Genomic DNA, 17,527 nt, shown 5'->3' with positions numbered 1-17,527 from the left:
GAATGTGTATCAGTGGTTAAACACCCCTGGGTACCAAAAAACAAACAACAACAACAAAAATCTTTCGACCTCATGACCTTATGAAAGGTGAGTATGTGCTTCTCCTTTAATGTGTTTCAGTTGAGGAGGTTACAACTGGTACAGCTGATGAGCTCATGGGACTAGTTTTTCTGATATGCATTTGATACACTTATGCATCCAGGTGCTCCTGATTTAATTTGATAAGCTCACAGGTGGTTATTTTTTATTAGCATAATTTATTTTTACCAGTTTGTGCCTTACAGTTAAGCTTCGCAGATGGTGATTATTTACTTGTACAAATGTGGTGTGGAGTCATTCTACCCTAGCATTTGTACTGGAAATGGAGTAACGCATGGCAAACTACTACTTTACAAAACAGAGAAACTCAAAACTGGGCACATCCTGAAAACTGCTGTTCTCTATTCATTATGGAGCACTCAGAGCAGGGCACAGTTAATTCTCCACAGACCCACACGGGCTATATAATTTGAATTAAAAAATTATTTCATGGCAGGCAGTCAAGAGATTTAAATTGTTTTTGGAGTATGTGCAGAATTGGGAGAAATTCCTCAAAGAAGAGAAAGCTAGATTAAGCTAGGCATGGTAGTGTATGCCTTTAATCCCACCAATTTGGGAGACTGAGGGCAGGAGGATCTCAAGTTTAAGGCAGTCTCAGCAATTTAATGAGATCCTGTTTCAAAATAAAATAATAAAAAGGACTGGGGATGTAGCTTAGTGACAGAGAATTGCTGTGTTCAATCCTCAGCATTATTTAAAAACATAATAAAAAAGGAGTTGGGGGGTTGGGATTGTGGCTCAAATGTAGAGCACTTACCTAGTATGTGTGAGGCACTGGGTTCAATTCTCAGCACTGCATATAAATAAATAAAATAAAGGTCCATTGACAACTAAAAAATATTCAAAAAAAAAAAAAAAAAAAGGAGTTGGGGAGTAGCTCAAGGGTAGAACATTTGCCAAGCAAATGTGGGGCTCTGGGTTCATTCCCTGTATTGGAAAAACAAACAAACAAAACAGGAAGAGAGAGAGAGGAGAGAGGGAGGGAGGGAGGGAATTTCTCAGCTCAGTCTTGATGCATTGGCAATATTTTAGGATAGTGTCATCCAGACACCAAGGTGGAAAGGGAACATTCCAGGCAGAGGAATTATTGTGAACAAAGGGCAAGTCCCAGAGACAACAGTGGGAGGAACACAGAGGTGGCCTCCGGAGAGGTTTCTCTTAGTCAGAGGGGGAAATGCCCTTATCTCCAGCACTTATCTGACCTGTTATTATTTTTCTATTTGAGTGTATAGCTCATCTCCTAGACTACATGAGGGAAAATTGTGCTATGATTGTTTTCCTACAACACCTATTCACCCTAGTAAATAAGTAACACGTGTATTATACAGACGAAGGGATTGGTTAACCCATTAAAGCCAAAATAGAAACAAAATGTATCCTCAGAATGAACTTATGTCATAAAAAATAAACATTGTAATGAATTAGAATGTATTCTACGTTCTTTTTTTTAAAAAAATTTTTAGTTGTTGATGGAGCCATATTTTACTTATTTATTTATATGCAGTGCTGAGTATGGAACCCAGGGCCTCACACATGCCAGGCAAGCTTTCTACCACTGAATCATTTAACCCTAGTACCAGTATTGTACTTTCTTTCTTTCCTTTTTTTTTTTTTTTATTTTATTTTATTTTTTTAGTTGTAGATGGACATAAAACCTTTATTTTATTTATTTATTTTAATGTGGTGCTGAGGATCGAACCCAGTGCCTCATATGTGGTAGGCAAGTACTCTACCACTGAGCTAAAACCCCAGTCCACACTTTCTTTCTCTCACACAATTAATTACTTCCTTTGGTAGTAGTAGATTTTTTTTTTCTGTTGTTGTTTTGTTTTTGGTGCTGGGGATCAAACCCAGGGCCTCAAGCATGCTAAGCAAATGCTTTACCACTGAGCTACATCCTCAGCAGAAAATAATCATTATGCAACAACCAGTGCAATAAAGGAGTCAGGAAAGGATCCACAATGGAAACTAAAAGCTTTCATTGGATGAAAGGTTCATGGATGCAAAGTTGGATCAACATATAAAAATCTAGCCGGGTACAGTGGTGCACACCTGTAATCCCAGAAGAAGACAAGGATGTCCTTTTTCATCACTTCCATTCACTATAGTCCTTGAAACTCTGACCAGAGAAATTAAGCAGAAGAAAGAGATTAAAGGGATACAAACAGGAGAAGAACTCAAACTATTTGCCAAAGACATGATTCTATATTTAGAAGACCCCCCGAAAAAAAAACTCCCCCAGAAAACTTCTAGAGCTCATGAATAAATTTAGCAACATAGTATATATAAAATTATCACCCATAAATCAACTGCATTCTTATACATCACTGATGAAACAATTGAAAGAGAAATTAAGAAAACTATTCCATTCATAATAGCCTGAAAAAAATAAATTATTTGGGAATCAACCTAACAAAAGAGGTGAAAGGCCTTTACAATGAAAACTACAGAACACCAAAGAAAGATATTGAAGAAGACCTTAGAAGATGGAAAGTTCTCCCATGTTCTTGGATAGACAGAATTAATACTATCAAAATGGACATACTACCAAAGTGCTATACAGATTTAATGCATTTCCTATTGAAATTCTAATGATGTTCTTTATAGAAATAGAAAAAGCCGTTATGAAATTCATTTGGAAAAATAAGAGGCCCAGAATAGCCAAAGCAATACTTAATAAGAAAAGTGACACAGGAGGCATCACAATACGAGGCTTAAACTGTACTACAGAGCCATAGTAACAAGAATGCTATGATACTGGCACCAAAACAGACACATAGAACTATGATACAGAATAGAAGACACAGAGACAAACCCACATAATATATACAGTGATCTCATACTAGACAAAGGTGCCAAAAACACACGTTGGGGAAAAGATAGCCTCTTCAATAAATGGTACTGGAAATCCATATTTTGCAAAATGAAATTAAACCCTTCTCTCTCACTCTACACAAAATTCAACTCAAAATGGATCATGGACCTAGGCATTAGAATAGAGACCCTGTGCCTAATAGAAGAAAAACTAGGCCTAACTTTCCATGATGTTGACTTAGGAACAGACTTCCTCAACAAGCTCAAAAGCACAAGAAGTAAAATAAAAAAAATCAATAAATGGGTGGGGCATGGTGGCACATGCCTCTAATCCTAGTGGCTCTGGAGGCTAAGGCAGGAGGACCTTGAGTTCAAAGCCAGCCTCAGCAAAATTGAGGGGCTAAGCAACTCAGTGAGACCCTGTCTCTAAATAAAATACAAAATAGGGCCAAGGATGTGGCTCAGTGGTCAAGTGCCCCTGAGTTCAATTCCTGGTGCCAAGAAAAAAAAATCAATAAATGGAATGGTATCAAACTAAAAAGCTTCTTCACAGCAAAGGAAACACTCAAGAATGTAAAGAGAGAGCCTACAGAATGGGAGAAAAGCTTGGCCACCTGTACCTCAGATAGAGCATTAATCTCCAGGATATACAAATAACTAAAAGTAGTAATAACAAAAAAACAAATAACCGTGACTAAAGTTGAGGCTTAGTGGTAGGGCGCTTGCCTAGCATGGGTGAGGCACTGGGTTCTATTCTCAGCACTGCATATAAATAAATAAATGAATAAAATTAAAGTCCATCAACATCTAAAAAAAAAAAAGATTTAAGAAAGCACACACAAATAACCCAATCAGTAAATGGGTAAAGGAACTGAACAGGCACTTCACAGAAGAAGAAATACGATCAATCAACAAATATATGAAAAAAATGTGAACATCTCTTGCAATAAGAGAAATGCAAATTAAAACTACACTGAGATATCATCTCACTCCAATCAGAATAGCCATTATCAAGAATACAAGGCACAATAAATGATGGCGAGGATGTGGGGGAAGAGATACACTCATACATTGCTGGTGAGACTACAAGTTAGTCCAACCACTCTGGAAAGCAGTATGGAGATTTCTTAGAAAACTGTGAATAGAACTACCACTTGACCCAGCTATCCCACTCCTTGGTCTATACCCAAAGGACTTAAATACAGCATACAACCTAATAATGGTTTTGTTGGTTTGTTGCCCTATGAAGTCCTCATCACCAATGTAGTATTTTTGGTAACCAAAAATGTTTCTTCTAAATATTCTGATGAGGCAGGAAAGCTACAGATTCAGACTGTGAGATATGCAACAAGAAAACTGGATCAAATTCTTAGAAAATGGCAATGTCTTGAAAGTAAAAAATGACAATGGATACCATCTACTTGGAGGCTGAGGCAGATAATCTCAAGTTTGAGGCCAGCCTTGGCAATTATTAAGACAGTTAAAATAAAAATAAAGAAGACTGGGAATGTAGCCTAGTAGCAAAGTGCCCTGAGTCTAATCCCAAGTATCAAAACAATGACAACAACAAGAATGGGATTGCTCTAGATTTAAGAAGACTAGAGGGCTGGGGTTGTGGCTCAGTGATAGAGCACTTGCCTAGCCTGTGAGGCACTGGGTTTGATTCTCAGCAACATATATAAATAACATAAAGGCCCACTAACAACTAAAAATATATTATTTAAAAAAAAAGATTTAAGAAAACTTTGAGACATGACAATGAAATACAATAAATGACCCTTGAATGGTTTCTGGATTTTGGGATAATTAGAACAATGTGAATATATCTTGCAAATTAGATAAGATTTTGTATTGTTCATTTTTTATATTTATTTTTGTTTTTGAGACAGTGTGTTGCCCAAACTGTCCTCAAATTTGGGATCCTCCTGCTTTATTCTCCTGAGTCATTGGGGTTATAGGTGTACACCCCTACATCTCGTCTTTTATTTACTTTTTTTCTATTGTGGTATTGGAGATTGAACTCAGGGCCTTGAGCATGTTCAAGTGTATTACACCCCCAGTCCATCCATACCTGGTCTTAATGTTCACTCTTTTTTTTGGGGGGGGGGGGCAGTACCAACCACTGAGCCACATCCCTAGCCCTATTTTGTATTTTATTAGAGATAGGGTCTCACTGAGTTGTTTAGTGCCTTGTTTTTGCTAAGGCTGGCTTTGAACTTGTGATCCTCCTGTTTCAGCCTCCTGAGCCATTGAGATTACAGGTGAGCACCACCGTGCCTGGCTTAATGTTCACTTTTGAGGGTATGTTAATGGTACTGTGCTTATGCAGAAGAATATCTTGGTTCTTAGGGGATGTCTATACATATATGTGAAGTATTTAATATAAAGTATCATCATATCTAAAAATTACTTTTTTGAGGCTGGGGTATTGCTCAGTAGTAGAACACTTGTCAAGCATGTGAAAGTCTCTGGGTTTCATTCCCAGCAAAACACACACACACACACACACACACACACACACATGTTTAAAAAGTTTGACCCCCCCCCCCCAAAAAAAACCCCCAAACTATAAATGTTAGCGTAGAAGTTAGCAAAAAGCAGTATTCTATGTATATATTTCCTATACAATGTGTGTAGGAGTGAGAAAGTAAATATGGGCAACATTAACAATTGTATTTAAGTGAAGATATAAATCACTGTACTACTTTTCTAAAGATTTGAAATTCTCAACATGATAAGTTTGGAAAAAAAATTAGAACAACATTTTTTTTTCTAGTTGTCAGAAAGAATACATGCCTATGATAATGGTGGAACTTCCCCTACCATCTCCCTTTCTAGTCCTTTTGGATCTTGTCCTTGAGCCTCTCAGGTGCAAAGGCCAGCCTTTTCAATTAAGATTCCTATAGGAACAGGAAGAGAAGTCTTTCACCATTCTCTAGATGTTATCAGCTGGGTTTCAGTTCACCTTGGCTCTCTTTCTCAAATTTAATCCTTTCTATTCAAGAAGAAGCCACACACTTTAAAGGCAAGATGCTCAAGTGTTACTAAAAAATTACGTAAAAAATTCCAGGAAAATAGGGGCTGGGGATGTGGCGCAGTGGTAGGGCACTTGCCTGGCATGCATCAGGCCCTGGGTTTGGTCCCCAGTACCAAAAAAAGAAATGGAAAATACTAGATGGACACTCTAAATTTCCCCAAATTCAGGGTCTATAGGTGTAGCTTAGTAGTAGAGCACATGCCTAGCAGGTACAAGGCCCTGGGTTTGATCCCCAGCATTGAAAAAAACAAAAACAAAAACAACCCTCATCATTATGACATGATTAAAACCCTTCAAGGGCTGGGGATGTGGCTCAAGCGGTAGCGCGCTCACCTGGCATGCATGTGGCCCGGGTTCAATCCTCAGCACCACATACAAACAAAGATGTTGTGTCTGCTGATAACTAAAAAATAAATATATCAAAACAAAACAAAACCTTCAAGGCCATCCTCAGTGAAACTTAGCAGCACAACATTCAGGACCCACCTCTGCCGTCCTCAGAAAGTTCTCCCACACTCTCCTCTTCCCTTCCTACTGGCCTCCCACAAGTACTTTGAATCTCCAGTGCAGTCCTAGGTCCAGCCTTAGTATGTTCTTTGTCCAGTTCTTTGCATGGCTGACTTCTCCTTCTCATCATTAAAGCCTTAGCTCAAATGTTATCTCTTTAGAGCAGCTGCGTATGACCACCCTGCCCAAGGCAACTGCTCTCCAACCTGCCTCTCTAAGCCCTCTCTGTCCCTTTAGCCTATTTTGTTTTCTCAAGTCACTCATCACTGTCTTGTTCATTTTCAGTCTAATTATCTTTGTTGGATGTCTTCCTCCAACTAGAGTACAAACTTCCATAAGGGACCCACGGTATCTCTAGGGGTTAGAATAAGTAGTAGGCATTGAATATATAGCTGTTGTGCTGGAGATTGAATCCAGGGCCTCATGCATGCCAAACACCTGTTCTACTACAGAGATACACCTCCGGCCCACTGAGTAAATATTTTGTGTCTGAATAAATATTCACTTTAATCTACAATTTCTATATGTGCCACTTAGACCAGACCCTAGTTGATCACCATCATTTCAGAAGCGAAGTGAATTTGTCTTTGCAGGTTCCCTAAAGTTTCTCCTGAAGAATTTCCAAACAGGGATCAAGTGGGGTAAGCTCATTGTCAGAACTTTTGCCTGGAATACAGAGAGTGGGGGCGGGAGGAGAATATCTCCAACTAAAACTTGAAAAGCTGCCATTTGGAAGCCTCTGTAATGAATAAAAGAATTGTCTCTCATAACCAACAGAATGAAAAAAAAATTTGCCATCTGCTTAAAATGTATTGGTTTCATACTTACCCAATTTAAGTGTTTCTAGGGTTTGGAATTGCTAATGCTAAATTACAAGATGATTATTATTACTTTTTTAAGTTTGGGAACCAACTTGAGCTGGATGTAGTGGTACACACCTGTAATCCTAGTGACCTGGGAGGCTGAGGCAGGAGGATCATAAGTTCAAAGCCAGCCTCAGAAATTTAGCAAGGCCCTAAGCAACTTAGGGAGACCCTGTCTGAAAATAAAAAAATAAAAAGGATTGGGGATCTAGTACCTCTGGCTACAAAACAAAACACCAAAACCCAGAAAACTAAAAACAAAACAAAAAAGGGCTCTATTGTGTTAAAATTAGATATGAGAACACAGTATTTGGTTAACGTTTACTTTTTCCTCTTTCCTTTTTTGAGTTTAAAAGATTCAGGAAGGCCAGGTCCTGAAAAACCTTTGAAGGCGAATTTTCCACTGCAATGGATGACTGATACAATTAAGAATAAAATCATCTCCAGATCTCTTTCTCTACATCATGCATGTAATTGTGACAATATTCAGTCCCACACCAAACTCCTTAGTCCATTCTCAGAGGATGATTTCTACTTGTTGTAGGGACAAACGAGACAAGGCACCGAAGATAGCAGGAAACAGTTTTATTTGGCTGCAGCCAGGTTCAGGGCCCACAGCTTTTGCTGTAATCAATTAATCCCCTGAACCCCGAGTCCAGGTAGTTTCAGAATTTTATACCCAGCATGGAAGGGGAGGGGCTCAGAAGTTCACAGTCTGTAGAAAATTCACATAAAAGCAGCTTTTTCTTTCATTGTTTTTGGGCATGTTAACCCTTCAAGGACAACGCCTGAGAAGGGGAGAACAGCTTCTCCCCTTTCTTTCCTCCCTCTGCCAACTGTGGAACCCAACTGGCAACTTCTCTTATCTTAGGAATGCAGACATCTCTGTAAAGCCCAGCTCAAGGCCAGAGGCCTTGTTTACACATTTCTACAAACTACTATACTGGATACATTTGTGAAAAAGTAGTGAGGGGGTGTCCAGCACCTGGAGTGCTGATTTCTTCCTGGCTACTGGTCAAGTAAAACAGGGCAACACGAAAATAGGACATTTATCTACATTTGAACTCTTTTGCAGAGACTCTTTTGCTGACAGTCCTAAAATCAGCCATGGTGAAGATTTCTGGAGAAGCCCAGTTAAGACTTTACTGTGGAGAAAGGGGGTGCCACTACATACTTACTCTGATCCTATGCAGCTATTTTCTGAGGGTATTTGAGGAATGTTCTTCAACAAAAAACACGCCTGCACACAGATCACCAAGCACTGTATTTTTTTTTTTTCCTTTTTTGATACTAAAAATTGAACCCAGGGCTTGCTGCATGCTGGGCAAGTACTCTGCCACTGAGCTACATCCCCATCCCCTGAACAACCATCTTCTAAAAACATCTCTAAACCCTAATCTTTAAAAGTTTCTTACTATAAAACAAAAAATTTAGGTATGATGGTACACACTTGTCATCCCAGCAACACGGGAGGCTGAAGCAGGAGGACTGCAAGTTCAAGGCCAGTCTCAGCCACTTAGTGAGGCCCTAAGTTTTTTAATGAGGACCTGTCTCAAAAATTTTTTAAATATTTATTTTTTTAGTTGTAGTTGGACAAACTACCTTTATTTTATTTATTTATTTTTATGTAGTGCTGAGGATCAAACCCAGGGCCTCACACGTGCTAGGCGAGTGCTTTACCACTGAGCCTAACCCCAGTATCCCCACCCCATACCCCTATCTCAAAATTTAAAAATAAAAATAAAAAGGGCCAGGGATGTGCCTCAGTGGTTAAGCTTCTCTGGGTTCAATCCCAGGTACGCCAAACAAACAAACATAGAATTTCTACACAAGAATGTATAAAACATCTATGTACAGTTTAATAAATTATTACAGGTCTAACAACCATAAATTATTACAGGTCTAACCAGGTGAAGAAACAGAATATTGCTTAACCATGGAATATTGCCTATAAACAGTAAATAGCCCTAAAACAGAGCAAAACTGTTAAGAATATTAGTTTAGGAATCAGATGACCTGAGTTTCAATCCTGACTTTATAACTCAGCAGAAAACTTGAGTAAATGATCGAAACTGTCTGAGTTTTAGTTTTCTACTCTGTGAAATGGGGGAGATAATTAGTACATCATTATGAGATTATTGTAAAGTAAAAAATAATTAAAAAGTAGCTAGGCACAGAGGTGCACACCTGTGATCCCAGCAACTCAGGAGGCTGAGGCAGGAGGATCACAAATTTGAGGCCAGTCTCAGCAACTTAGTGAGGCCCTATCTCTAAATAAAATAAAAAATAAAAAGGGCTGGGGATGTGGCGCAGGGAAAAAAAAAAAAACAAACAACAAAACATAGCACAGTGTGTGGCACATGTTTATCCCTGAACCGACAATGACTATCTATTATTTCATTTGTTGAAGTTCCTGTTCAGGTACTGATGCTCTTTGTTTAACTGTGATTCCTCCCAGGAGGATCTTACTTAATACATAGGAATTGAGGAGTTTGAGATTTACTCACCTCATATAATCACCGTCTTAGAAATTTCCTTCCTGATAATTTCCCCATAAATTCTTCTATAAACATGTCTAAAGAAACTATCCTAAGAGGACCAGGAGCCTCCCTCATGATTGCTGAGGATAATAGAGGCCTCTCAGGGCAGGTCCTCAGCAACTCCAAACTGAGTTGCCCTTAAACAAATACCAGTCATTGAATTCATTCACTAAGCTGGTGCCATAGGGTGGAAATATTTTAATCTCCTTTCTTTTCTCCTCTAAACCCTGGAAATAGCAATCTAAGCCTTGAAATGCTATTAAGGAATGTGCTGGTTTCACAATGGCGGGAGGCTAGCTGAGTGATGGAGCAGACTTTACAGGAACATTGGTTTTGGGAATCAGGGTGATATTCATTCAGCAAATAGTTACGGAATGCCTTGGTGATAGGAACTGTCACAAATCGATACAGCAATGACTAGTTAAATTTATTGAGACTATTTCATGGCCCAACATGCAGTCTGTCTTGGGAAATGTTCCACATGTATCCCAACAATTTTATAAAGAAGATTTATAAAGAAATTTAGTGGAGAAAACTTTGGTTTACATAATTTACTTTCTTAGTTACTAAGTGGCAACATTGAGATTTGAACACAGATTTCTGACACCAGGAAATGTGCTCTTTTTTTTTAATATTTATTTTTTATTTTTTAGTTGTAGTTGGTCACAACCTTTATTTTATTTATTTATTTTTATGTGGTGCTGAGGATAGAACCCAGGGCCTCGCACGTGCTAGGCAAGTGCTCTACCGCTGAGCCACAACCCCAGCCCTAGGAAGTGTGCTCTAACTTTCTTCTTTAAAGAGGGAAAAAATAAAATCTTATTCATTCGACAATTTTTAAATCACAGGTCTTTTGAAAATTATATTTAATTCATTTCTGAGTAATATGGATTTTGATCATATAGTTCTTCAAGACTGGATAATACTACTGTGAGTTACCAAGAAGCAGAGTTTGGTTACAAAAAATTTTGTTATAATTTATGATTTTGTAATATGATTAAATTGAGCTTGACATCCATTTAGGACTTAATGTATTTTTTTTTGGCTATTGAGGAAACTTATGTGTAAGTCTTTTGGCTGAATTTTCTTTCTAGATACTTTCAACTTCTACCTAATATGCTTCATATTAGGCAATCATGAAAAGAACAGAGCTTTTAGATGGTTCAATGTCATAGCCATTGTTAATCTGAATTGAATAAAAAATGATATACAATATTTCAACAGAAATTTAATTTCCCTGCCTCTTACAGATCACTTAAACAGGTTCATTTTTGCTTATGTAAAATATTTCCAGATGAGTAATTTATGAATGGGACCATTTAGATTATGTAAAGTTCTGAATCATGTGTTATAGTGTTAGCGGGGCTATGCTGAAGGCATAGTACCAATTTGTTCAGTAACATTCATAAAATGGAAAAATAGACATTAGAAGTCTTATACAACTCACGCCCTTTTTAAAAAATATATATTTTTTAGTTGTAGATGAACACACAATATCTTTATTTATTTTATTTTTATGTGGTGCTGAGGATTGAACCCAGTGCCTCACATATGCAAGGCAAGTGCTTTACCACTGAGCTACAGCCCCAGCCTTCAACTCATGCCCTTTTTATAAAATTATAAAATATTATTTCAGTTAGTATAAATGGAAAAACCAAACAGAATTACCCTTAAAAAAATTTAGTTGCCATATAAAGTTGTCTTTTTAAAATAAAAAGATCAACCTTTGCAAATTTTATATAGTTCAACTTAAATCCTATTATTCCATATGCATGAATTCAGCAGTAATTAGAAAGTAAGTTTCATTAAAATAAGGGTTTTTGTTTTTTGTTCACTACTAAGGGTTTTTGTTTTTTGTTCACTACTATGCAGAAAGTAAGCACTTAGAAAATATTTAGCTGGTGGTACAGCTAGTGGTAAAACATGTCCTTACCATGTGCAGGGCCCTGGGTTTTAGTACCGGGTTCCCAGTACTGAAAAAGAAAGGAAGACAGTTAGGCACAGTGGCACACACCTGTAATCCCAGTGACTAGGGAAACTGAGTAAAAGGATCACATTTTTTTTTTTTTAAAACATGCCTTTATTTATTTTTATGTGGCGGTAAGGATTGAACCCAGTGCCTCACATGTGTCAGGCAAGCCCTCTGACACTGAGCTACAGCCCCAGCCCAGGAGGATCACAAATTTGAGGTCAGTTGTGGCAACGTGGTAAGACCCTGTCTCAAAATAAAAAAGAGCTGGGGATGTAACTCACTGATGGAACACCAGGTGATTAATCCACTGGGTTAAAATTCCAGTACCACAAAATGAAGAAGAAAAAAAGGAAGAAAGAAAGTTATTGAATGAATGATTTAGAAAGTCAAGTAAATGTAAGAACTAACCTTCCCCCCAGTACCATGTGTCTTTGAACTTAGGTTTAGTGTGGTAATAAGAAAATTAATCTGGCATGCATGTTACTCTATTAAAATGATAAAAAGTTGAGTTTAAAAACTAAAAACAGGTCCACATAAAACTTGTATATGAATGTTCATAACAGGCCCAAAGAGAAACAACTCCCATTGCTATCAACTGATGAATGAATTAAAAAAGTGCTATATCCATGAATGGAATGTCATTCAGTTATAAAAGGAGTGAAGCATTGATGTGTGCTACATCATGGATGAAACTGGAGAACCATATGCTAAGTGAAAGTGGCCAGACACAAAGGTCTTATATTATATTACCCATGCATATAACATATCCAGAATAGGCAAATCAATAGAGACTGAAAGTGTACTAGTGGTTGACAGGAGCTGATGGGGAAGATGAGGAAATGGGGAGTGGCTACTATTGGGTATTGGTTTCTTTCTTTTTTTTTAGTGATGAGAATGTTCTGTAACTAGAGCATGGTAGTGATGGGATATAAAATCTTGTGAATATATAAAAGCCACTGAATTGTATGTAGCTCTTTTTTTTTTTTTAGAGAGAGAGAGAGAGAGAGAATTTTTTTTTTTTAATATTTATTTTATTTTTTTTAGTTTTCCGCGGACACAACATCTTTGTTTGTATGTGGTGCTGAGGATAGAACCTGGGCCGAAAGCATGCCAGGCGAGCGCGCTACCGCTTGAGCCACATCCCCAGCCCTGTATGTAGCTCTTTATCTCTCTCTCATTCCTGGGAGTTGAACCCAGAGACACTTTACCACTGAGCCATATCCCCAGCCCTTTTCATTAGTTATTTTGAGAAAGGGTCTTACTAAATTACTGAAGCTGGCCTTGAATTTTCAATCTTCCTGCCTCAGTTTTCCTAGTTACTGAGATTATAGGAGTGCGCCACCACATCCAGATGCTGTAAACTTTAAAAGGGTGAACTTTTTGGTATGTTAAAAAAAAAAAAAAAAAAAAAAAAAAAAATATATATATATATATATATATATATATATATATATACACACACACACACACACACACACGTGGCTAGGGGTTGAACCCATACTAAACAACACTACCACTCTGCTACACTCTAGCACCTGTATTTTTCTTTCTTTCTTTCTTTCTTTTTTTTTTTTTTTACTTTTTTTGTAGTTGTAGATTGACAGCATGCCTTTATTTTGCTTATTTTTATGTGGCGCTGAGGATCCAACCAGTGCCTCACATGTGTAAAGCAAGTGCTCTGCCACTGAGCTATAGCCCCAGCCCCTATATTTCTTTGAAAGTGAAAAAACTGCCAGGCATGGTGGTACACCCCTGTAATTCCAGTGACTGGGAAGTTTCAGGCAGGAGGATGGCAAGTTTGAGGCTAGCCTTGGCAATTTAGCAAAGCCCTAACAATTCAGGGAGACCCTGTCTCAAATTACAAAAAAATAAATAAATAAAAGGTTGGGGACACAGCTAGTAGTAGAGTACTTGCCAAGAACTCGCAAGTTCAATCCCCAGTACTATAACAACAAAAACATTATAAAACAATAGACATATGCTTACCAATCTGAGAATATTAGGAAATGTTCCCTAGTTTAATTATAAACCAAGTTGGAATGTTTGGAGATTTCAATAATCTGACAACAAATATTAAGAGGATTAACCTGACTTCCCCAGGGTTAATATCAATTTAAGCTGCATCATTCAAAACACTACACAGTAATATTGAAGTAATTGTAGCAATGACTTTGTGAAAAAAAGAAACCAATTAGATTAGTTATCTATGTAGGCTGTTAAAATATTTTGTATTTATATAATGCTCTTACTTCCTGAAGTATTGAATTGTGCCTTAAGCCTTAAGAGCTAATGTATGGGAGAGTCACAGTTTTAACCACTTAAAGACAGAGAAGTGGGTGGGACTGGAAAGAAATTTATTAGCAATGCTGACATTCCAGATTGGAAGACAAAAAGAAGGAGGATTTAAGAAATTGAAATTCTAGTAATCAATGCAGATAAATTGCAAGAACTAAAATTACTATAGACGGGAGCACAATTTTAAGAAAAATACAGCATACATATATATGTTAAAGTCTACATCGTTAAGTATAGATTATGACTAAGAAAAAGAACTTATCAAACAGAACTAAGATTTTATTATTATTTCAGCCAAAAAATATTGCAATAGTTTAAATCCCCTTTAGACCTTCAGTCACACCACAATTATATTCGGGGCGGTGCCTTTCTGGTCAAAGGCACCCTAGGACCCTCTTTCAGTAGGAAAACAGTCGCCTCCAGACCTTACACCCCGTCTCCCCGACAAACACTCCACCGTCTATCAGCAGCAGGCGGAGCTCAGAGAACGCCCCCAAGTGTGCCAGGACTACTCCTTGCCTGGAACCCCTTCGCCGCCCCCACTCCTTCGGACTAAAACTCGACGCTGTTCCTTTAACTCCGCGTGCTGCAAGGGTGTGCGGAGACCGGCCTGGCCCTCCCGCCTCCTCCTCCACCGCTCCCTTCCCCCTCCCATCCGAGTTTCAGGTGAATGGGTCAAGGAGGGAGGAGGCCGGCCACACCACACCTTCTCGATAGCGTCCACCTCCCACTCCCTCCTTCCTCCGGCGGAGGAGCTGGAGTCCGGGGAAAGCCGACTTGAGCGCTGTGGAGCTAGCTGGCCAAGGACGCAGCAGGTGGGACTCGCGGGCTCAGGAGTGCGGGCCTCCGGCACACCCGCCTGGCGTAGGTGCGCATGCCCCGGGGCCGGACGACTTGGGTGAGGGGAAGGAGGAGGAAGGCTGAGTCCCCCCGCTCGGTCTCTGGCTGCCTGCTGGCTGCCCACTTGGAGTCAGGTGTTCCCGCCAGGTGAGCGCTTCTCGGCTCCTGCGGCCCGATGTGGGTCGGGCCTGGCTGCGGTGAGTGGGTGAGAGTTGGGTGTGGCGCCAAGGGCTCGCGGTACTGCCGAGGGTCCCCGCGAGGGAGTCTCGGTGCCTTGGGCTGGTAGAGGAGGATGTGGGGAGGACGCGGGGAGGACGCTTGGCGCTGGTTTCGGTGGTGGTTTCGCCTTGGGCTGGGGCTCGCGGGAATCTGAGAGGCTCGGGTTGGCAAAGAAAGCGGCGCCACGGAACTTGGGAGACTGTTTCCCCGGACAAGGGGCGACTTGGAGCGGCAGGTCAGTCTTATTCGCCTGAAAGGCTTGAAGCTACCAGCGCCCAAGCAACTTTCCGCTTTTATGGAGACGGGAGATTCGCGAACTACGAGAATGCTGCGCTCTGCTCTGGGTGCTGCAGTTCTGTGAGGTCCTCAGAGGCGCTCGGCGCCCTGCTCCTCGAGGTCCTAAGCCCGGGAGCGGGAGTGAGTGGGCCACTTGATGACCCTGAGGGCTTAGATCCCTGGGACCTTACAATATTTCCGCCCCACTCCATCCCTTGGGGTATCCCGGGGAGAGCGGGTGGCTGGGTTTACTCTGAAATATTCCTGGAGTCAAGGTGTGGGTCACTCCGGCTGTTTTGAATCCACTTAGTGGGAGTTGGGTGAACCCGTGTCGATTTAAGCCGGGGGCTGGGGCGGGGAGTTAATTTCGAGTGAGGCTGGACTTCGAGGGAAGCTACTCGAGCTTCAGATTCTCACCAGTAACCAAAAGGCTGCTGCCAGGTGGGCAGATCTGCCCCGGGGCAGTACCTGCTGGACTAGCACTCGCTGGTCCGGCAGCTCCTGAGTTCCGCAAGGCGCACGGTGGCGGGGACCCGAAGCCGGCCGCGGACTTTCGAGACCTCCTTAGGCGGGGCCAGCACCGCGCTCGGCCAGTGACATGTTGTCTTCGTTGGAGGAAGTATGGTGAGAGCAAGTGGGTAGGGGGGCCAAAATGGCCTCTACATCTTGACTCTAGGCGCAAAACCCTGAGTCCCTGAACCCGAGGAGAAGCCGCGGGATCCGCAGGCCAGCCCAGGACCCACTGGGCGCACTGCCCACCTGGGGAATTATCTAGGGCGGGGAGAAGGCAACCTTCCAGGCAGGTTAATGTGTGGCCCTCACGCACAACAGGTGTATTATTGGGATCCCTGGAAAAGAGAAATACTTCCAGTAAGGACTGCTTGTAATCCTGCTGAAGTTGAAAGCTAGTTTTTTTTTCTAGACAGAAGTAGGTTTCTCAAACTACATTTCTCCAAGTGTAAAACAATAGTTCCTTCGTGTGGTACTTAGGAATCTTTATTTTCTCCCTCTGATGTTTTAAAATAGGCATTTAAATAGTGGAGCCACACGAATAGGTTTTTCTTCAAGAAAGTGGCGCTTTTTTGGGGGGGGGGGCGGGTGTTTCGCATTTACTTAATTAGGTGTTTCTTTTGTTAGGCGAAGGAGAGGATAGCATGGTAGGTGACGTGGGTTCTTTACCTTAAGGTAGGTTTCGGGCTAATTAGGGAAGAGGTAGTGCCTCTTTGTGAGTCTGTACTAAAGGCAGATCCCATTAGAACTGCATTTTAAAGGAGGTAAACTTTTGTAGAGGAAACATGTTACAAATGGGCTGCTTTGAAAACTGCTTCAGCTAATCAGGGAAGGTATTTTTAGAATTGACTACTGTTGACTAGTCCATCCCTGTGGCCTGGTTTAAGTTTTCTGCATCCTGTTTCATATAAAGGTAAATTTCTTATACTTATAAAGATAATGTTGGAATTACTGCATTTTAGTAGGATAAAATATTACTTTTAGGGCTGGGTGTATAGCTCAGTGGTAGAGTGTTTTCCCCAGCATACATGAGCCTTGGGTTAGATTCCCAGCAAGAGGTCCAGGGAGGGAAGAGTTGTTTTTAACCATATAAAGGATATCTTTGACCTTTCCAGGGACCTCCCAGAGGGATATCTTTTTCCAGTTGCACTTTAAGGCTTACTTGATTAGAATATTTAGAACATTATTTCCTTCCAAATAACTGTTTTTTGTTTGTTTTTTGGGTAAGGGGATTGAACTCAACCACTGAGCCACACCACCAGCCCTATTTTGTATTTTATTTAGAGACAGTGCCTAACTTTTGCTGAGGCTGGCTTTGAACTCTCAATCTTTACGTCTCAGCCTCCCCAACCTCTGGGGAAATTACTGTTAATGGAAGTATTAGAGTAAAAAAAACTATGCAGGTTTTTGTTGTAACTTTGTTTCAGACTCTGGGCTTCCAGCTGTTACTAATACTACTACTTTTTTTTGGGGGGGGTACTTAACCACTGAACCACATCCCAGCTCTATTTATTTATTGTTTTAATACTTTTATTGCTTGAGTACATATACACAT

General features: G+C 40.2%; 1 long non-coding RNA gene across 1 annotated transcript in view; it reads right to left on the bottom strand.

Annotated features, from left to right (window-relative positions):
- LOC114105219 (uncharacterized) overlaps nucleotides 1-6,646 on the bottom strand; it is a 40,817-nt gene extending 34,171 nt beyond the window's left edge. The window contains exon 1 of the long non-coding RNA XR_003584974.2: nucleotides 6,437-6,646. This is a non-coding gene — a long non-coding RNA (uncharacterized lncRNA). The remainder of the gene's footprint in view (nucleotides 1-6,436) is intronic.
- Nucleotides 6,647-17,527: the final 10,881 nt, after the last annotated feature.

This window comes from Marmota flaviventris, chromosome 5, assembly GCF_047511675.1.
Source record: "Marmota flaviventris isolate mMarFla1 chromosome 5, mMarFla1.hap1, whole genome shotgun sequence".
NCBI lineage: Eukaryota > Metazoa > Chordata > Mammalia > Rodentia > Sciuridae > Marmota > Marmota flaviventris.
The sequence above is the reverse complement of the archived record's forward strand: the minus strand, read 5'-3'. Positions and strand labels throughout refer to the sequence as shown.